The sequence below is a fragment of the Salvelinus alpinus genome, chromosome 2 (genome assembly GCF_045679555.1).
Source record: "Salvelinus alpinus chromosome 2, SLU_Salpinus.1, whole genome shotgun sequence".
Taxonomy (NCBI): Eukaryota; Metazoa; Chordata; class Actinopteri; order Salmoniformes; family Salmonidae; genus Salvelinus; species Salvelinus alpinus.
The window spans coordinates 46867533-46890575 of NC_092087.1; the positions used below are offsets into that span (position 1 = coordinate 46867533).

General features: G+C 44.9%; 1 protein-coding gene and 1 non-coding gene across 4 annotated transcripts in view; one reads left to right on the plus strand and one right to left on the minus strand.

Annotated features, from left to right (window-relative positions):
• Positions 1-23043, plus strand: part of LOC139563527 (pleckstrin homology domain-containing family A member 6-like) — a 165151-nt gene that overhangs the window by 6647 nt on the left and 135461 nt on the right. The window lies entirely within an intron of this gene.
• trnai-uau (transfer RNA isoleucine (anticodon UAU)) lies at positions 21624-21717 on the minus strand. Its single transcript has 2 exons — positions 21680-21717; positions 21624-21659 (listed from the first exon to the last, which is right to left on the minus strand). It is a non-coding gene; the product is annotated as a tRNA-Ile (tRNA).

A 23043-nucleotide genomic window follows, 5' to 3' on the forward strand; every position in this document is an offset into this window, starting at 1 on the left:
CCTCACAGTCTTACTTCAGAATCCGACGTTGGTACATAAACTTTTCGAAGGCCAAGTGAATAATTAATTCCGAATAATTAGGGTACGGGTTAAGGTTTGGGATAGAGTTAAAACAAAAACAACTCCACTGTTAAGTTTAGGCATTAATTCCAAATGGTTACGGTAAGAGTTAAGGTTTGGGATAGGGTTAAAACAACAACATTAAAATGAATGCGGAGCTCGTAGGAACAATTTGTTACATTCCCTAAAAACAAACCTAGAAGTCGTCGCTCAACAGAAAAGGGAACTAACAAAGGATTCACTTTGACAACCTAACCAAAACAGAAGACGGTTTCAAATGTGTTCTGAAAGACACCCATGGGGTAGCCCACTGAAAGTTGGGTCCTAAAAGACACCTATCATGGATATCCACTAGATTTGCCTCAGAAAAGGTAAAGGATACAACCTACACAAACTTAGGATAGGGAGTTGCAAAGAATATGGACCAAACTACATGCACTCAGAGCTGGAGCTCACGGTATACGCCCATCCCCCATCCCCATCCACCATCCCCATCCACAACTGCTTAGAAAACCACAAGCCTACATCATGGTAAAAGCACTCACCGTTGCCCCTAGTGGCCAGTTTTTGAGTCATCTCCCGCCGTCCTGGGTACCTGGATGGACGTCGAATTTCGCCTTGGCTCTTGAGCCGCCTGGCTGGGGACAGAGGAGCAGGTGGTGTATCAGGTGGTGTAGCAGGTGGTGTAGCAGGTGGTGTAGCAGGTGGTGTAGCAGGTGGTGTGGCAGGTGGTGTGGCAGGTGGTGTAGCAGGTGGTGTAGCAGGTGGTGTATCCTGCCAAGAGCCAGGCAGGCTGCATACAGAGTGTGTGTGTGTGTTTGCGTATGTGCCTCGCTCCTTCGTCTCTCGCTCTCAGGCAGCAGTTGAAGGATATCCACCTCTAAAATAGGATTACAGTAAGATACCACCTAGGATGCATTTCAATAGTCTAAAGTGTCACCTTGTCTTCCTTCCTTCATCTGCACCGGTATGGGAGAACTGAAAGCACATTAACAATACACAACCACTGTTTCGGCGAACACCTCTTCTATATAGATGAAGGAGAGGAGATGAGGAGTTAGTGTGTGTGTGTGTGTGTGTGTGTGTGTGTGTGTGTGTGCGCACACTTGCCTATATGCTTGTGTGTGAGTGCTGTGAAATGACTGTTGAGATATGATTTCTGACTGTAGACTCGTTACAGAATGCAATCTGCTGGGAAACAGCGGGAGGTCACACGCGCACACGCACACACAGTCTCTCTCTCTCTCTCTCTCTCTCTCTCTCTCTCACTCTCTCTCTCTCTCTGTTTGCTCTGAATTGATTGAGCAGGGAGCTGGTTAGAAGTTAGGAGACAGGGAGGCATTGACAAGCGCGCCCTCTCTGAGTCTTTGGGTGGCGAGGGCCCATTACAAACGCTCTTTGATATCTCTAGCCTTCTTAACCCCAAGCTAATTTGCATCGTCGCACCCCCCTCGGCTGTAGCAGTTTAATGACAGTAGCCGTTTATGCTGTGTCATTTCTGAGGAGGGTTTAAAAGCCACATCAGCGGGTGCTGAGGTTCAGAGCTCAGTATAATCCTCCCAAAGGCCCTGACTCTAGCAGATATGCTCATCATGGGGGTCGGATATGCTCCTTTCTGCTGCAGTGGAAAAGACCCATCCCTTTGCTGTGGAAGACTTTTCTACTTAGATCAGCATTCTGAGCTCAATCTGCCCCAACACACACACACACACACACACACACACACACACACACACACACACACACACACACACACACACACACACACACACACACACACACACACACGTGCACACACACACACACACACACACACACACACACACACACACACACACACACACACACACACACACACACACACACACACACACACACTATTAGTCTTGTCGTTAGCTTGTCCGATCCGTCACCTGGCTCTACCCAGAAAGCCCCATAGAGTCACAGTCAGTAGACTCCCCAGAGTTCAGACTCCCTAGTCTCTAGTCCCTGAGGTGTCCTTGGTTCTCCTGAGGCTCCATGGTCAATCTAATCAGAGCTAGTCCAGGACAGACTTGAGGTAAGACATGGTCAGATGTAGTATAGGCACCATGCCAGGAGACTGTCCCTGCCCCTGTCCCTCTCTCCTCTCTCACTACTTCTTTACCTCTTATCCCTGTTTCTCTCTCCCTCCGTCTGACTCTTTTTCATCCTACCCCTCTGTCCCCTGCTATCTTCCTTTTCCCCTCAATGGCTCCCCCCTCTCCCTCCCCCTTACCCTCCATCTCTCCCCCTCCCTCTGTCCTGTCTAAGGCCTCATGAATAGTAATTTCTCTCTCTGTTCCTCCCCTGCATGTAGATGACAGTCTGCCACAGCTTCACCCTGGACCAGGTCTCAGCCCAGTCAGAAAGCCCCAATGTCTGGCCTCATCTCAATGTACTGTTCTGTACCATAGATGGATTCTTTTACTCTCACACTGTATACACTGTTATGTTAAGTATATCAATTCACACTTTATTCATTGCTGTATAAGAGGAGTAGTATTTACGTGTTTATAATGAGTGTTAGTCTAAATACTCTCAAGTCTTTCATTTGATGACGGGACATAACAAGACATTAGTGGCCATTTTGAGTCAGCAAAGACTCACCTCTAGGGACCTGGGGTTGAGTAAGGCTCTATTGGTTAGTTAAACGTTGAGTTATGCTAGATTGGACATTCATGCACACCCCACAAGACATGCCACCAGAGGTCTCTTCACAGTCCCCAAGTCCAGAACATTCTATGGGAGGCGCACAGTACTACATAGAGCCATGACTACATGGAACTCTATTCCACATCGAGTAACTGATGCAAGCAGTAAAATTAGATTTTTTTAAATGATGAAAGTCCACCTTATGGAACAGCGGGGAGAGAAAGGGATGGGGACTGTGAAGCAACACAAACATAAGCACAGACACATGATAACATACTCACTATACACACACATGATAACATACTCACTATACACACACATGATAACATACTCACTATACACACACATGATAACATACTCACTATACACACACATGATAACATACTCACTATACACACACATGATAACATACTCACTATACACACACATGATAACATACTCACTATACACACACATGATAACATACTCACTATACACACACATGATAACATACTCACTATACACACACATGATAACATACTCACTATACACACACATGATAACATACTCACTATACACACACATGTTAACATACTCACTATACAAACACATGATAACATACTCACTATACACACACATGATAACATACTCACTATACACACACATGATAACATACTCACTATACACACACATGATAACATACTCACTATACACACACATGATAACATACTCACCATACACACACATGATAACATACTCACTATACACACACATGATAACATACTCACTATACACACACGTACACACACATGATAACATACTCGCTATACACACACATGATAACATACTCACTATACACACACGTACACACACATGATAACATACTCACTATACACACACGTACACACACATGATAACATACTCACTATACACACACGTACACACACATGATAACATACTCACTATACACACACGTACACACACATGATAACATACTCACTATACACACACGTACACACACATGATAACATACTCACTATACACACACGTACACATGGATTTTGTGTTGTAGATATGTGGTAATCGAGTATGGGCCTGAGGATACACACTTAGTGTGTCGTGAAATCTGTTGTGAATGTATCGTAATGTTTTTACATTGTATAACTGCCTTAATTTTGCTGGACCCCAGGAAGAGTAGAATAGTAGAATCCATAATAAATACAAATACAAATATAAATTGGTTAGTGAAACGTTGAGTTAGGCTTGATTGGTTAGTTAAACATTGAGGAAGGCTTGATTGGTTAGTTAAATGTGTGTAACGCCACTAATTGAGCAGGCAAAAAGAAATACGAACATGCACGCCTAGGAACACACACACAGCTGGGCGTGTGAGGGAGTGGGACAGATTTGGAGAAAAGAAAGCTCAGAAATCGGTTATGTCCATGTGAGATGCCCCTTGACCTAAAGGAGGTTTCCTAAGCCCGAGATATAATTCAGACTAAAACGATCCATTAACACCACAATGCCCTGCCCTGCCCTGCCATGCCATGCCCTGCCCTGCTCTGCCCTGCCCTGCCCTGCCCTGCCCTGCCCTGCCCTACTGTCCATAATCTCCAGCGTCATAAAAATAATCCCTCTGTTGTTATTCTCTCTATCTCCGGAGATATGACCCACATCACAGACATAATACACAGACCTGATATTATTCCCCTCCACCATTAACCTGAGCAGAGAGCACCCAGGAAATATAAACTCCTGCTTTATAATCTCAACCCTGCATCTCGCCCCTACTTTCATCATTGTTGTGAGGGGACAGCAGGGGCAGATTGGTGGATGGACGGCTTCCTTTCCTCTCAAAACCACATCTAATTGTTCTCCACTGTTTCTACATGCCTATATTAAGTCAATATCTGCTTCCAACTTTCCACTGACTGTGTGTGTGTGTGTGTGTGTGTGTGTGTGTGTGTGTGTGTGTGTGTGTGTGTGTGTGTGTGTGTGTGTGTGTGTGTGTGCGCACGTGTTACTACATAGAATCCCAATCTGTTCTGTGAATGTAGCTGTCGCACTCTGTTTTTGTATCCTTGGGCCGCCGTCTACGTGTCCCAGCTCTGTCCCTGAATAACATGTTTTGAGGGAGAAAATAAGAGAGGGAGAGAAAAGGAGTGCAGGAAGAGAAGATATAACAGCCTCGTGTGTGCGGCTGACTCATAGCGGATGTGCCAGTTCGCACATCATGTCCTAACACATTGATAACACGTCCACAACGCACTCACAACGCACTCAGACCACACATACAGTAGCCTGTACAATTATTAATTCCGGCACATGCCAGGTGGGCTGGTGGATTTTTTGCTCAGTGGGCCTGTCTAGTTTAAGTATTTCGTCTTAAATGATCATTAGGCAGAGCCCCACCTGTTTTGAGCATCACACTTTTATGTAAAAAAAAGGTTTTGGGCATTAATATCAGTTTACCAAAACAATGCAAAAAAAATGTCATTGAGTTGATAAAGCCACATACAAAGATGGTCTCTTTTTTGCTTTCTTGAGTAAGGCCGCTCCAAAATGCAAGTGTTTCAGCCTAGCTCAGTGCTTTCTGTGGCGGTGGGACTAGCCAGCAGAAAATACAGAGCGTTGCGCCTGATTGGCTCAGTTTTCTGTCATGATTGGCTCAGTTTTCTGTCACTCATGGGACAGTACGTCATCACCAATTCTACGGTTAGAGCTCAAAAATGTTTGCCCCTTTGCAATACAGTTATATTAGAATTGCCCATCCAAGAAGGCTCAAGATCATTGGCCACAGATATAATGACATCAAATCACGTTATATCTACAGTAGCTTTGATTGGACTCAACATCTTACTTTCAAAGTCTTAGCTAGCAGTCATTATGAGTTGTCATCAAGTCGACAATCTACTGGCAAATCCTTTTTAATCCTTGTCATATGAAGATAAATAATGAAGAGGAATTATAGATAAAATGTATCGGTGCTCATCGGCCATTGTACATAAAGATTACAAAAGTTGGAAATGGCAAATTCAACAATGAGTTGTTTGGAAGGAATCAATGGATAACTGCAAGCATTAGCATGCTATTCAATGGAGTGGCTGTGTGTTTTTCCCCCCGAGTTCCCAACATAAATCCAGAGAATGACAGACTTTGATGACAAAGTTTGATGAGAAAATTTGCCAACAAAGGACCGCTGCGCCACCTTCACACGTTGAGTCCAAAAATGTCCTGTATGCTTCTACATAAATGATGTATTATGCAAGGGAGAAATGTACACTGTACAGTAGCTAAGAAAGTAATACTAAGTGTATGTTGTGTAGTAAGCTGTTTGTAGCCCATGTGCCTCACCCTAATAGTTTGGTTTATTTTCACCAACACGGTATTGTAAACACATCGTTCGTGGCCCGGTGTGTGCTTGTTTGAAAACTTTTTTTGTACAGCTTTGACAGTGCTACTGATAGTAGTGGTGATGCTTGGCTTGCATGTGCAAATTTATATTCATTCTATAATTTAATTGTGTTATTTGACGTGTCAAATTAAAGGCTTATTTAATGCGGCAAATAGTGTTATAGGACGTGTATCTTTTTGGACACGCAAAGACCCAAACGGCGTTTAATGTGCCTCACCCTAATAATTGTGTCTATTTTCACCTCTTAATTTCGCCTACTGTTCTAACTTGGTGGTGCACAAATAGCCTATAACCTGTTTTAGAGAAATGTAATCATTGAATATTGTAAGAGCTTTCATTGTCTGTTTATATGCCACATTTATTTATCCTACGGTTGTAACTTTGTGTACAGGGAGAATACTGTAAGAACGGCCCATGTTCGGAATTCTGTCGCTGTACATTTCAAAAGTGCTGAACAAATAGTTATAGTGACTAAGTCCATCCTAGTTACCTCATTAATGTCTTGATCGAAATTACGGATTGCCTCTTATCCGCTTGTCGTCCCCTAATGCCATAGTTTGCACGTCTTATTTGTCAGTAGAAACCACATTTGTTTAAGCAAGTCAGCCATATCAGCTGTGATTTTATGTGTAGTGGCTTTGCTGGCAGGCATCCCACTTTTTTTTTGCCCCACCAAGATTTACATGCTAAAGTCGCCACTGTGTAGTTGGCAGTCGTAGTAGATTCCTTTTGAAGAATGGATTGAGAGACTGTCACGATCGTGTGGAGGAGAGACGGACCAAAACGCAGCATTTGGAAAATAAGCCATCTTCCTTTTATTAATGAAGAAGGCAAAACGAAACAAAAACACTTACAAACTAACCAAAACAATAAACGACCGTGAAGCTAATAAACGTAGTGCACATACACAGGCTACAAACGTTCAGACATAGACAATTCCCCACCACAAACTAAAGCCTATGGCTACCTTAAATATGGCTCCCAATCAGAGACAACAGAAACCAACTGTCTCTAATTGGGAACCCATTCAGGCAACCATAGACTTTCCTAGACAACTACACACAACATAGACACAGCTAGACAACTATACTAAACATAAAGCCAACTACTCTAAATAAACCCCCTAAACCTTACAATACCCCTGGACACTACAAAACCCACATAAATACCCATGTCACACCCTGACCTAACTAAAATAATAAAGAAAACAAAGAATACTAAGGCCAGGGCGTGACAGAGACAGCGGAAGAGCGAGACAGAATATTTACGAGTATTAGAGAGAAACAAAATAGATTAGTAAATATGAGAGCGAGAAAGAGACAGAGAGGTAGAAAGAGAGAGAGATGAGTGCTCCATCTGCAAAGTCAGTCTAAATCTCTCTGTGATGACCTCATCTATTCATCCCGCTAGAAACACTTCTAAAGACCTCCCCTAACACACAGCCTTTGACTGATCAAACACAATACCCCCCCCCCCCCCTTTCATATGGGGGGGGGGGGTATACTGATTTTGTTTCGTTCCGGAAGCTAGAGTGGAAACCGGTCGCATTCCGCTTCGCTCCTCAGGTAGTATCACATTTTCACATTCTCATTTCATTTCATTACAGTACAACGGTTTGATTTGTTTAATCTTAGCTAGCTACTTAGCCGTCTTTGTATCAAAGATAATTGCGTAGCTAGCCAGCTATTCTTCGTTCTTTTAACGTAACTTTTAACGTAACGTAGTCAACACTGCTACCTAGCCAGCTAGCCACCGAACAGCAACACTGTAGTAACTATTACATTCAACGGAACGACTCGATTAGTGTAGTGTTAGCTAGCTACATAGTTGTCTTTGCTGTCTTTGTTTCTAAGATAACTGCGTAGTTTAGACTAATTCGGTTAGCTAGCCAGCTATTTTTCGTCCTTTTAACGTAACGTAACGTAGTCAACACTGCTCGCTAGCCAGCTAGCCACCGAATAGCAACACTGTAGAAACTATTACATTCAACGGATCAACGGAACGATTGATTAGTGTAGTGTTAGCTAGCTACATAGTTGTCTTTGCTGTCCTTGTATCTAAGACAATTGTGTAGTTTATACTAATTAACGAGCCAGTTACCGAGGTTACATAGCTAGCTACCGAGGTTACCTAGCCAGCGACACTCTCAAACAAAGTCAACAACGCAGCCACTGCTAGCTAGCCCACTTCCGCAGTACTGTATCATTTTAATAATTTTGGTCAAGAAGATTTCTGCAACGCAAGCTTAACTTTCTGAACATTCGAGACGTGTAGTTCAATTGTCATTCCAATCTCCTTTGCATTAGCGTAGCCTCTTCTGTAGCCTGTCAACTATGTGTCTGTCTATCCCTGTTCTCTCCTCTCTGCACAGACCATACAAACGCTTCACACCGCGTGGCCGCGGCCACCCTAACCTGGTGGTCCCAGCGCGCACCACCCACGTGGAGTCCCAGGTCTCCGGCAGCCTCTGGAACTGCCGATCTGCGGCCAACAAGGCAGAGTTCATCTCAGCCTATGCTTCCCTCCAGTCCCTCGACTTCTTGGCACTGACGGAAACATGGATCACCACAGATAACACTGCTACTCCTACTGCTCTCTCCTCGTCTGCCCACGTGTTCTCGCACACCCCGAGAGCTTCTGGTCAGCGGGGTGGCGGCACCGGGATCCTCATCTCTCCCAAGTGGTCTTTCTCCCTTTCTCCCCTTACCCATCTGTCTATCGCCTCCTTTGAATTCCATGCTGTCACAGTTACCAGCCCTTTCAAGCTTAACATCCTTATCATTTATCGCCCTCCAGGTTCCCTTGGAGAGTTCATCATTGAGCTTGATGCCCTGATAAGCTCCTTTCCTGAGGACGGCTCACCTCTCACAGTTCTGGGTGACTTTAACCTCCCCACGTCTACCTTTGACTCATTCCTCTCTGCCTCCTTCTTTCCACTCCTCTCCTCTTTTGACCTCACCCTCTCACCTTCCCCCCCTACTCACAAGGCAGGCAATACGCTTGACCTCATCTTTACTAGATGCTGTTCTTCCACTAACCTCATTGCAACTCCCCTCCAAGTCTCCGACCACTACCTTGTATCCTTTTCCCTCTCGCTCTCATCCATCACTTCCCACACTGCCCCTACTCGGATGGTATCGCGCCGTCCCAACCTTCGCTCTCTCTCCCCCGCTACTCTCTCCTCTTCCATCCTATCATCTCTTCCCTCTGCTCAAACCTTCTCCAACCTATCTCCTGATTCTGCCTCCTCAACCCTCCTCTCCTCCCTTTCTGCATCCTTTGACTCTCTATGTCCCCTATCCTCCAGGCCGGCTCGGTCCTCCCCTCCTGCTCCGTGGCTCGACGACTCATTGCGAGCTCACAGAACAGGGCTCCGGGCAGCCGAGCGGAAATGGAGGAAAACTCGCCTCCCTGCGGACCTGGCATCCTTTCACTCCCTCCTCTCTACATTTTCCTCTTCTGTCTCTGCTGCTAAAGCCACTTTCTACCACTCTAAATTCCAAGCATCTGCCTCTAACCCTAGGAAGCTCTTTGCCACCTTCTCCTCCCTCCTGAATCCTCCTCCCCCTCCTCCCCCCTCCTCCCTCTCTGCAGATGACTTCGTCAACCATTTTGAAAAGAAGGTCGACGACATCCGATCCTCGTTTGCTAAGTCAAACGACACCGCTGGTTCTGCTCACACTGCCCTACCCTGTGCTCTGACCTCTTTCTCCCCTCTCTCTCCAGATGAAATCTCGCGTCTTGTGACGGCCGGCCGCCCAACAACCTGCCCGCTTGACCCTATCCCCTCCTCTCTTCTCCAGACCATTTCCGGAGACCTTCTCCCTTACCTCACCTCGCTCATCAACTCATCCTTGACCGCTGGCTACGTCCCTTCCGTCTTCAAGAGAGCGAGAGTTGCACCCCTGCTGAAAAAACCTACACTCGATCCCTCCGATGTCAACAACTACAGACCAGTATCCCTTCTTTCTTTTCTCTCCAAAACTCTCGAACGTGCCGTCCTTGGCCAGCTCTCCCGCTATCTCTCTCAGAATGACCTTCTTGATCCAAATCAGTCAGGTTTCAAGACTAGTCATTCAACTGAGACTGCTCTTCTCTGTATCACGGAGGCGCTCCGCACTGCTAAAGCTAACTCTCTCTCCTCTGCTCTCTTCCTCCTAGACCTATCGGCTGCCTTCGATACTGTGAACCATCAGATCCTCCTCTCCACCCTCTCCGAGTTGGGCATCTCTGGCGCGGCCCACGCTTGGATTGCGTCCTACCTGACAGGTCGCTCCTACCAGGTGGCGTGGCGAGAATCTGTCTCCTCACCACGTGCTCTCACCACTGGTGTCCCCCAGGGCTCTGTTCTAGGCCCTCTCCTATTCTCGCTATACACCAAGTCACTTGGCTCTGTCATAACCTCACATGGTCTCTCCTATCATTGCTATGCAGACGACACACAATTAATCTTCTCCTTTCCCCCTTCTGATGACCAGGTGGCGAATCGCATCTCTGCATGTCTGGCAGACATATCAGTGTGGATGACGGACCACCACCTCAAGCTGAACCTCGGCAAGACGGAGCTGCTCTTCCTCCCGGGGAAGGACTGCCCGTTCCATGATCTCGCCATCACGGTTGACAACTCCATTGTGTCCTCCTCCCAGAGCGCTAAGAACCTTGGCGTGATCCTGGACAACACCCTGTCGTTCTCAACTAACATCAAGGCGGTGGCCCGTTCCTGTAGGTTCATGCTCTACAACATCCGCAGAGTACGACCCTGCCTCACACAGGAAGCGGCGCAGGTCCTAATCCAGGCACTTGTCATCTCCCGTCTGGATTACTGCAACTCGCTGTTGGCTGGGCTCCCTGCCTGTGCCATTAAACCCCTACAACTCATCCAGAACGCCGCAGCCCGTCTGGTGTTCAACCTTCCCAAGTTCTCTCACGTCACCCCGCTCCTCCGCTCTCTCCACTGGCTTCCAGTTGAAGCTCGCATCCGCTACAAGACCATGGTGCTTGCCTACGGAGCTGTGAGGGGAACGGCACCTCAGTACCTTCAGGCTCTGATCAGGCCCTACACCCAAACAAGGGCACTGCGTTCATCCACCTCTGGCCTGCTCGCCTCCCTACCACTGAGGAAGTACAGTTCCCGCTCAGCCCAGTCAAAACTGTTCGCTGCTCTGGCACCCCAATGGTGGAACAAACTCCCTCACGACGCCAGGACAGCGGAGTCAATCACCACTAATCCTAATACCCAAGATCTACATAGACACAACTCAAACCACAAGACCCAGAGAGGGGTGGGAGGATTACCACGACAAGAAAGATATGAGAATAGGGCAGAGCTCCTGTTCTCTCCCTTTCTGTCTCTCTCTCTCTCTCATTATCTCCAACTCTCGCTCTTTCTAATGACCTCTCTTTACCTCTTTTCTCCATCTCCCTCTCTCTACTCTCCCTGTATTCTCTCTTTCTTCCAACCTCTCTCTGTTCTTCTTCCTATCTCTCTCTTTGGCTGAGATCATTCATTTTAATCCACGACGCCATGGTTGGCCATGTGGAAAAGAAGGTACAGTATGTACGATATGGTCAAGGGGACAGTGAACCCAAATATGCTCCTTGAAGACCCCTATTTTAGGTCTGTGCATGTTCAGATGTGAAATGGGCCACTAGTGGCCAACCGGCAGTAGTAGCCTACCCTACATTCCTTCCCTGTGGTAGAAGTCTATAGCCTTATGGGTCGTGTGTTAGTGCTCTCTCTCTCTCTCTACCCATTGTATACTACCCTCATAAAGTACATTTCGGTTTCATAACTATAGGTCCTACAAACACACGCTTAGTACTGTTAGAATAGTAAGAACTGTGGAATGCTGATAAAGGTGTAAGAAGCAATATGACTTCCACAGAGCCCAAGTTCTAAGAGATTTGAAAGTCTAGGTTTGAAATCAAACACGTCACCAATTACTGTTCCAAATTATTATTTTTTTAAAGAAAGAAAATGGTCAGATCCTTCACCCAATTCTGGCGCTCTAAACATGTGCACATTCCCATAGGAACACAGCCATAAAAGGGCAGGGCTTGTGCTACGTGCCATGTGTTCATTTTTCGTCTTACAGGAATGATATATTGTACACATTAAGAGAAAAACGAAGTCTTTACCTAGCCATTGATGTAAATATATATCCTGTCTGATTCCATAGTTCATCCACTTGATAGCAGTAGGAGACCACATGATGTCTCGTGGCCACTTGAAACCAGTTGCGTCTGGCTTGGCTGGAAATCTTAAAATAACCTTATTGTTTTAAATAACACACAGACAGGAGAGGAAACTTCAAAACTATTTTCCCATTCATTTGTCCTATCGTAAACGACGAGCATAGATCAACGGCGCATGTGGAGGATGCATACAAGGTAAAGTGGATGGAGAAGGAAATGCATTACTTTCCAATGACAATTAGGGTGTACCCTTTCCATCCATACTATTTGTGACTTGACATACATTGCATACTCTATGAAAATGAGCACAGTGGATTATTTATGGACTTTATGGGGTGGGAGGTGGGGTGGACATGGACTGTAGCTTCCAAATGATATGTCACTTTCTATATTCTGACCAAAACTATTTGGGTGGGGGGGAGTACCCTCCAAAGTCTTTGGACCCTGTACTGGGTCCAAAACAATAACTCTGAGTTTAACAGACTAAGTATAGCCTTCTGTGTTTTATGAAATGGTGTTGCTGCTGTTTATTGCTGTGGAAAAAAAATAAATAAATCTAGTTGTTTCAACTAATTATTATTAAGTTACTGGTTCCACAGCTTATTTTTAGTTTACTCAACTTTTCGAGCGGTACCGGAATTTAAAATGTTTAGTTCTCCCAAACTTATCTCCAAGTTGAGAAAACTTCCTACAACTTCAAATGACGTGTTTGCTCATCTTCTCATATTCAACCCCAAATGATTATTTTAGACATGGTGGCGAAACAGGAAGATCGGTATGCTGTGAACCAAGAGATTGTGAGTTCAAGTCCCAGTTGAGGACATGTTGATTAATAATTACTGCATAAATGAACATACACAATGTAGTCATGCATGTCAACGTGTGTAAATTATGTACGTTGAAAACATTGTATGTTAAAAGCACTGTTTGTGTGTGTGCAAGTACTTCCTTTTTTAGATGCCCAACATTGTGTCATGAATGTGTCAGGATGGCCGCCCCGTGTTCGGTTGTTAGTGCCGGGGACGTGATGTATGAACTCGCACATCCTCTATGAGTCAGCCGCACACACCAGGGTATTATATCTTCTCTTCTCTTCTCTTCCTGCACTCCTTTTCTCTCCCTCGCTTTTTTTCTCTCCTTGAAAACATGTTTTTCAGGGACAGAGCTGGGACATGTAGACGGAGGCCCTTGCATAACAAGCGGTGTGACAGCTACACACACACCCGCACACCCGCCCGCACGCACACACACACACGCACGCACGCACGCACGCACGCACGCACGCACACACACACACACACACACACACACACACACACACACACACAATACAGGCATGTAGAAACAGTGGAGAACAGTAGATGTGGGTTTTGAGAGGAATGGAAGGCATCCATCGGGCCTGGAGTGAAGGTGTGGCAACTAAGGTATGGCTAGAAGTGTTAGCTAAGGTGTGGTTGTCTACCTCTGTGGTAAACACAGATACACATTGCTGTAATAACTAATATTAAGGGCGGGATGAACCGGTGTGGCGACACCCACACACGCTTCATCCCTGAAGCAAGCAGGTGCGAGCTCTGAGTGTCTTCAAGTTGGGACATGCTATGGCTTACGCCTCACAGAAGTCAAAGCCAAATGCTAACAGTATACTGCTAACAGACAGGTACATTTAACGTTAATGCAAACGGCCACTAATGCTAGAAGCTGACGCTAATAGCTTCTGTTAGCAATGTGGGTACAATCGCTAGTCTGGACTGGTTGCAGCTAATTCATTACACCTGAAGCCAGGAAGAGATCCATCTTTATTGAACGGGGACACTTCGCTTCCTGTCTGAAACATGACAGGTCAGGACAGGACAGATCACTCCTAAAGGTATGAGAAGAGAGGGGGGAGAGGATGGGGGAGAGGCTTGATGGGAGGAGGGAGTTAGTTCTGCTGACTCGGCCAGAGATTTCAACAAATACTGTAGAGCTTCCAATGATTCTCGGAGAGCCTGTCCAAGATGGATGTTGCACTTACATCAGCCTATCTGCTTTATAAGTCATCTGAAGTAAAGATGGAGGAGATGGAGAGTGAGAAAGGTGGACACGAGAGGTTTAGCTAAGAGAGAGTAGTGAGATAAGCTGAGATAGAACCACTGAGATACCAGACAACAGGAGACGAGTTGGCTGTTTTATGGTGTTCCCCTCACTAAATCCAGATGTGTCTGCCATAGATTGAACTGACAATGTGTGTGTTAGTCAATGTGTGTGTGTATGCGTGTGTGTTATGATGAGATGAGAGACCGGCTGAATTTGCAAGGGTGTGAAGTCTGCAGGACAGTATGTGTCTTTGTTCTCCCTCTCTGTTTGTCTCTGTCTACTACCTCTCTATATCTCCATTCCATCGTTCTCTTCCCCTTTCTCCTCCCACTTTAATTGTCCATCGCTCAGTCTCTCTATTGTGTGTTTGTGTGTGGTATACTGTATAGTGATATCTAGTGTATAGTGTGTGTGTGTGAGTGTACAGTGTGTGATTCCATGTGTGTGTGAGAGAGTGATGGTTCAGATTACAGCCCAGTTAGATAGCAATCTTACTGAGGCACCTGCCCTCTCTCCACACACACGCACACACACACACACACACACACACACACACACACACACACACACACACACACACACACACACACACACACACACACACACACACACACACACACACACACACACACACACACACACACACACACACACACCACATCGCCTGTCCCGTTTGTCTCAGTCTCTCTCTCTGTGCCATCCCCCTCTCCACCCATACGCCACACGGCTAACACTTGCATAACAGATCTCTCTCCATCTTCTCCTTTCTCTGATGTCCACCCATTCATTCACTTATCTATTCTCTCCATTCTCCCTGCTACTCCGCCATGACTGACACACAATGGCTGACACGGACGCACAATGGAGAGGGGGGAATGTAGGCTACTGGGGAGCCTGAATGAGGAAATAGACACGCGCCTGCAGCAGAGAGTAGAGAGCTGAGGGCAGAGGGGACACTCTTTCGCTCCATCTCCTCTATAAGATCCTCTTGGCTCGGTTCTCCCTTGCTCCTCTTCTCTTACCGGTTAGGCCAGAAAAGTAGCATTCACTTCTCTGTATTCCTTTCATGTGAAATCTGGGTTAAGTGAATACGAAAGCGTGTCCATTATATGATGGATTGGAAAGGCATTGCAACTACTCAGCCTTGAATTGGGCTTAGAAGGCATCCAAGTAATTGGCCATGATTGCATGGAACTCCCTTCCATCTCAGACTCCCTTCCATCTCATATTGCTCACGTGAACAGCAAACTTGGGTTCAAGAACCAGATAAAGCAACATCTCACAGCAGAACGCCTGATACAGGTATGTAGGCTATGTGTGACGTTTTAAATGTATGTAGTTCTGTCCTTGATGTTCTGGATTATTATTTTATTCCGATTTTTCAGGGGGTGCCACAGCACCCTCAATCAATCAATCAAATGTATTTATAAAGCCCTTTTTATACCAGCCGATGTCACAAAGTGCTGTACAGAAACCCAGCCTAAAACCCCAAACAGCAAGCAATGCAAATATAGAAGCACTGTGGCTAGGAAAAACTCCCTAGAAAGGCAAGGCTCTGAGGGGTGGCCAGTCCTCTTCTAGCTGTGCCGGGTGGAGATTATAACAGAACATGGCCAAGATGTTCAAACGTTCATGGATGACCAGCAGGGACAGATAATAATAATCACAGTGGTTGTAGAGGGTGCAGCAGGTCAGCACCTCAGGAGTAAATGTGAGATGGCTTTTCATAGCCGATCATTCAGAGTTAGAGACAGCAGGTGCGGTAGAGAGAGAGTCCAAAACAGCAGGTCCGGGACAAGGAGTCATCAAGCCAGGTAATCCTGAGGCAAGGTCCTAGGGCTCAGGTCCTCTGAGAGAAGAGAGAGAGAGAGAGAGAAAGAGAGAGGGAAGGAGAAAGAGAGAAAAAGAAAGAGTGAGGGAAGGAGAAAGAGAGAAAAAGAAAGATAGAGAGTATTAGAGAGAGCATACTTAAATTCACACAGGACACTGGATAAGACAGGAGAAATACTTCAGATATAACAGACTGACCCTAACCCCCCGACACATAAACTAGGCTGAGACAGGAGGGGTCTGGAGACACTGAGACAAGGCCAAGTATAGCCCATGAAGATCTCCCCCACGGCACGAACCCGAGGGGGGCGCCAACCTGGACAGGAAGATCACGTCAGTGTACTGCAGGAAGCCAGTGACTCAGCCCCTGTAATAGGGTTCGAGGCAGAGCATCCCAGTGGAGAGAGGGGAACCGGCCAGACTACATACCCCTGGGCCAGACTACACTCAATCATAGGACCTACTGAAGAGATGAGTCTTCAATAAAGATTTAAAGGTCAAGACCAAGTCTGCGTGTCTCACATGGATAGGCAGACCATTCCATAAAAAATGAGCTGTATAGGAGAAACCCCTGCCTCTAGCTGTTTGCTTAGAAATTATAGGGACAGTAAGGAGGCCTGCGTCTTGTGACCGTAGTGTACGTGTAGGAGCAAGCCCATGTAATGCTTAGTAGGTTAGCAGTAAAACCTTGAAATCAGCCCTAGCCTTAACAGGAAGCCAGTGTAGAGTGGCTAGCACTGGAGTAATATGATACAATTTTGGGGTTCTGTGCTTTATCCGGGTAGCCGGAAAGTAGAGTATTGCAGTAGTCTAATCTACTGTAGAAGTGACAAAAGCATGGATGCATTTTTCTGCATCATTTGTGGACAGAACGTTTCTGATCTTTGCAATGTTACGAAGATGGAAAAAAGCTGTCCTTGAAATATTCTTGATATGTTCGTCAAAAGAGAGATCAGGGTCCAGAGTAACACCAAGGTCATCACAGTTTCATTTGAGACGACTGTACAACCATCAAGATTAATTGTCAGATCCAACAGAAGATATCTTTGTTTCTTGGGACCTAAAACTAGCATCTCTGTTTTGTCTAAGTTTAAAAGTAAAACATTTGCCGCCATCCACTTCCTTATGTCTGAAACACAGGCTTCCAGGGAGGGCAATTTTGGGGCTTCACCATGTTTCATCGAAATGTACAGCTGTGTATCGTCTGCATAGCAGTGAAAATTAACATTATGTTTCCGAATGACATCACCAAGAGGCAAAATATATAGTGAAAACAATAGTGGTCAAAAAACGTAATCCTTGAGGAACACCGAAATTTACAGTTGATTTGTCAGAAGACAAACCATCCACAGAGACAAACTGATATCTTTCCGACAGATAAGATCTAAACCAAGCCAGAACTTGTCCGTGTAGACCAATTTGGGTTTCCAATCTGGGTTTCTTCCCTCGGGCTATGATTGCAGGCATATGCTTTGTCAGTGGCAGTGATGTAGGGTTCAGCCAGGAGTTGATTGACAGACGGAAGAGCGAAGGAAATGGTAGGAAGGACGACCCAGCTTCAAGTGGTTTCATATTTCACATCCTACGTCACACAGGCTCGGTGTCCGTGGGAACCAGGGCTATTGCTCAATGCAAGCCACTTCAATTAACGGTGTCCACAGATTGATTTATAAGTGAAAATGTTGGTCGGAACTGGTACCAGAACCACGAATGTCCCCTAAACAGGGGACTTTACATCTAAGAGGTTTTAACCCTAATTGTTCCTGTATGTCACTCTGGATAAGAGCGTCTGCACATTATATTTTTTTTTTATGTAATGGGGTTCCTAATAATATACCAAATACTAACTACTGTGTAAGCCTACTGTGGGAAGTGGTCAGATACTGAACATTATGGTTTGCGTGGTCACATCGAATCCGTTTACAGAACAAACTCATTGTAATTAATTGAAATCAAATCAGATATTTTTGGAACCTCACAGTCCCGACTTTCAGTGCTGATTGTGATTGTCTGCTATCCAATGCCGTCTGGATTGTGTAACTTAATTACTTCAGCTGATAGCGATGATGATGGGTTAACGTGACCAATCCTGAGTCTTCCTGTTAGAACACGGTTTAGGAGGATGAGCCCTGATCAGTTGTTATTAAGTAGAGTCTCTGAGATATGTATTTGTTGTTTAGCCTCAGGCCTTATAAAGGGTTTAATTGGCATGCAAAGGAATTCAACACACACACACACACACACACACACACACACACACACACACACACACACACACACACACACTGTTTGAATGCAGTGGGTTGTGAAATCTGCTGCTGCTCTTGCGTCTGTTTTCGTTCCCTGCGCTCCACATTATGTGACCCAGGCCTCTCCCTCCTTGATCCTGCGTCTCCACTCATCAGGGGTCTTGTGTTTGGCTCTGTTGTGGTGCGGTGTGATCCCCTTTCACTGTATCTGTACCCAGTCTGTTGATTTCTTTGCTCCGCTGTGTGAGAGTTTAGGCATGGTGGTCCATTGGGTGTATTGTAGGTGCAGGGTATCCAATTGCCTTCTCATCATGACACTGTTTCATGTGAGACATCTGCCGTGAGGGAAATCTAATCGCTATCTTTAGTTTGAGATACATCATTCAGTCTTTCATTTTAAACTGAAACATGTTTGTTCAACAGTGTCATCTAGGAACTAATCCCACCCTTTCCTTTCCTTTCCTTTCCTTTCCTTTCCTTTCCTTTCCTTTCCTTTCCTTTCCCTTCCCTCTACACACACACACACACACACACACACACACACACACACACACACACACACACACACACACACACACACACACACACCTGCTTGCTCAGGGAGTGAAGCAGTGAGACTCAGCTTACTGACACTTGATTAGTAGTTTCAAGTTTTAATGTCACGTGCACAAGTACAGTGAAATGCCTTTCTTGCAAGTTCTAAACCCATTAATGCAGTATTCAATATAAATGTAGTACTAAAAATAACATAAGGTAGAACAAAAACATCATAAATAAAAAATTGAAATAAGAAGAACACGAGAAAGTAAGTAAGCTATATACAGGGTCAGTTCCAGTACCGTATTTACACTGTGCAGGGACACTGGATCGATAGAGGTAGATATGTATAGGGCTAAGGTGCCTGGTCATCAGGATATACTGTATGAGTACAGTTTTTTACAATCACTTTGGCACTAATTTCGGAACCTTGATGTCATTTTTCAAAACTCTAGACACAAAACTCACAACCAATGATAAAAATGCAAATCTTTCAAAACTCGAACACTTTTTTCCAATTGTTTGGATACAATACACATAAAGCTAAGATAATTTGTTCATTGAACTAAAATCACCTGTTCAAAATGACACAATTTAACATCAAAGTATTACCATTTCAAAACGCAATTCACACATTACATCTAAGATGACTGTCTATTAATTTCATTACAATTATCTAACTGTTAATTGATACAACTGCTCAAAATGATAAGTAACTGTTGCATTACTCTTAATCCATAGTTTTATGGAAACTGACAAACAATATTCCATGTTTAGATCATGAAAGTTTCAGGATAACGAGATCCATTGAGACCAATTACCGTGGAACATGAACCAGTTGGACTACATTATCTATGGATGTAATATTTCATCATCATTCCTTATCAGACACTGTTTCTATGGTCCCATGTACCACTTTTCCAGACCATGTTTTCAGATTTGACATTACTGTACACTCACCGGCCACGTTATTAGTACACCTATCTAGTACTGGGTAGGATCCCCTTTTGCCTCCACAACAGCCTGAAGAGATGCCCTTAAGAGATGCCCTTCTGCACACCACTGTTTTAAATAGCTGTTATTTGAGCATTTGTGGCCTTTCTGTTAGCTTGAATGAGTCTGGACATTCTCCTCTGACCTCTCTCATTAACAAGGTGTTTTGCCCACAGAACTGCAGCTCACTGAATGTGTTTTGTTGATCGCACCGTTCTCTGTAAACTCTAGAGACTGTAATGCGTAAAAATCCCAGGAAGGCAGCTGTTTCTGAGATGCTGGAATCACCATGTGTGGCATCAACAATCATACCACGGTCAAAGTTGCTTAGATTACACATCTTGCCTGTTCTAATGTTAGGTCGAACAACAACTAAAAGCTCTCTACTCTATATACTCTATATATTGAGTTTCAGGCAGCCACATCATTCGCTGTTCGAATGTAACCTTCCTTGATGAGCTAAATCAGGTCTGTAGAGCTGATGGCGTGACCTATGTCATTGTGTAGGATAATGTCAGGTTCCACCATGCTCAAATGGTGCAAGCATGGTTTCAGGCCCATCCACAATTTACCACCCTGTACTTACCCCCATACTCTCCTTTTCTTAACCCGATTGAGGAATTCTTCTCCACATGGAGGTGGAAGGTATATGATAGGGGCCCTCACGAACAAGCCACCCTTCTCCAGGCCATGGAGGACGCATTGCAATGACATCACGGCAGACCAGTGTCAGGCCTGGATTCGCCATGCCCAAAAATTCTTCCCAAGATGTTTGGCTAATGAAAACATCCATTGTGATGTGGATGAGAACCTGTGGCCAAATCCACAAGACAGGGTTGATGGAAATATAGAAGTACAGTAATCAATCTTTTGTTTAGCTTTTTACAGCAAGCCAGGTGAGGAACACTGCAGTTGACCTTTAACGTTTTTTTCTTTTTTTGTAGCTAATTATTTTTGCTTTGATTCAAAGAAACATATGTTGTGATTTTATTGTATTTCATCAATAAATGTCATATTTTATTCAATGATTCCACTGCGTCTGTAGTATTCTCTCTACTAGTCCTTTTACAGTGATGTATTTACGTCTAGTAGCATAATGAAACATGTATCACCTATTTTGGACAACCTCGGCATTGCTTCGCTGCATACTGCTGTATAAGTACCATGGGCTAACCGATTGCGCCACAGGAGCAATGCAAAGCATTCTACCTGATCACCAATTTTTGCACAAACTAGCTGTACAATTTTCGGTCCAGTCAGTACCACAATTGAGCTGTCTGGCTACCTCAGTCTTGTAGAGCACGAGGCTCTTAATCTCAGAGTCGTAGTTTTGAGAAACACTTTGGGTATTTCTTTTTGAGCCGAAGCACCAACTCACTTTGCAAACAGCCATCCACCTGGACTTTCGAGCAGGCTTGCCACCCTGCATTGCTAACTTGTCAGCCTTAGCTGGTGATACAGGAGAATATGGGTTTGAATCCTTGCTGTGCTGGCACTCTAACCTGTTATCTAAATAACATACCATTTACTTGTAAAACGTCCTCCTAAATGGAGTGAAATAAGCTCCTTTTCTGGACAAGAAATAGACAGGCAGAAAGTTTAAGAAACAAACTTGCTCCTGGTGAGGCTCGAACTCACAACCTCGGCATTGCTTCGCTGCATACTGCTGTATAAGTACCACGCGCTAACCGATTGCGCCACAGGAGCCATGCAAAGCACTCTACCTGATCACCAATTTTTGCACAAACTAGCTGTACAATTTTCGGTCCAGTCAGTACCACAATTGAGCTGTCTGGCTACCTCAGTCTTGTAGAGCACGAGGCTCTTAATCTCAGAGTCGTAGTTTTGAGAAACACTTTGGGTATTTCTTTTTGAGCCGAAGCACCAACTCACTTTGCAAACAGCCATCCACCTGGACTTTCGAGCAGGCTTGCCACCCTGCATTGCTAACTTGTCAGCCTTAGCTGGTGATACAGGAGAATATGGGTTTGAATCCTTGCTGTGCTGGCACTCTAACCTGTTATCTAAATAACATACCATTTACTTGTAAAACACTACAATATTTAACGATTGTACAAACAACTACACAGTGAAACTATCGGTATCTTGTGTGTGGGTGATCTAAATGAATGTTCCTATGGTATTTCATGATAAATTACTTATTTGAACCTATGATTCTGCAAGTGCAAGGTTTCTTTAAAGATATGAATGCACAATGCAATGTTTTGAACATTGGACAGCCTGTGTTACAAGTGATGACCATTTTGAGTTTTGTGTCTAGAGTTTTGAAAAATGACTACAAGGTTCTGAAATTAGTGCCAAAGTGATTGTTAAAAACTCTAACAGAGTAGCAGCAGTGTAAGTATGTGCATATTTAGTGTGTGTGAGCAAATGATGGAGTGAGTGTGTGTGTGTGTGTGTGTGTGTGTGTGTGTGTGTGTGTGTGTGTGTGTGTGTGTGTGTGTGTGTGTGTGTGTGTGTGTGTGTGTGTGTGTGTGTGTGTGTGTGTGTGTGTGTGTGTAGGGCCCTGTGAGTGTGCATAGATAGTGCAAAAATAAAATACAATGGTAAACTCAGTCTGTGTAGCCATTTTGTTAACTATATAGTTGGCTATTTGGCAGTATTATGGCTTGGAGATAGAAGCTGTTCAGGAGCCTGTTGGTGTCAGACTTGATGCACCGGTACCGCTTGCCGTGCGGAAGCAGAGAGAACAGTCTATGGCTGTCTATGGCTTGGGTAGCTGGAGTCTTTAACGATTTCCCGGTCCTTCCTTTCACACCGCCTGATATAGAAGTCCTAGATGGCAGGGAACTCGGCCCTAGTGATGTACATAACTGTTTGCACCACCCTCTGTAGCGCCATGCAATCGAGGACGGTGCTATTGCCATACCCAGCAGTGATGCAGCCAGTCAAGACGCTCTCACTGGTACATCTGTAGCACTTTTTGAGGATTTGAAGGCCCATGGCGAACCTTTTCAACCTCCTGAGGGGGAAGAGGCACCGTCGCGCCGTCTTCATAACTGTGTGCATATG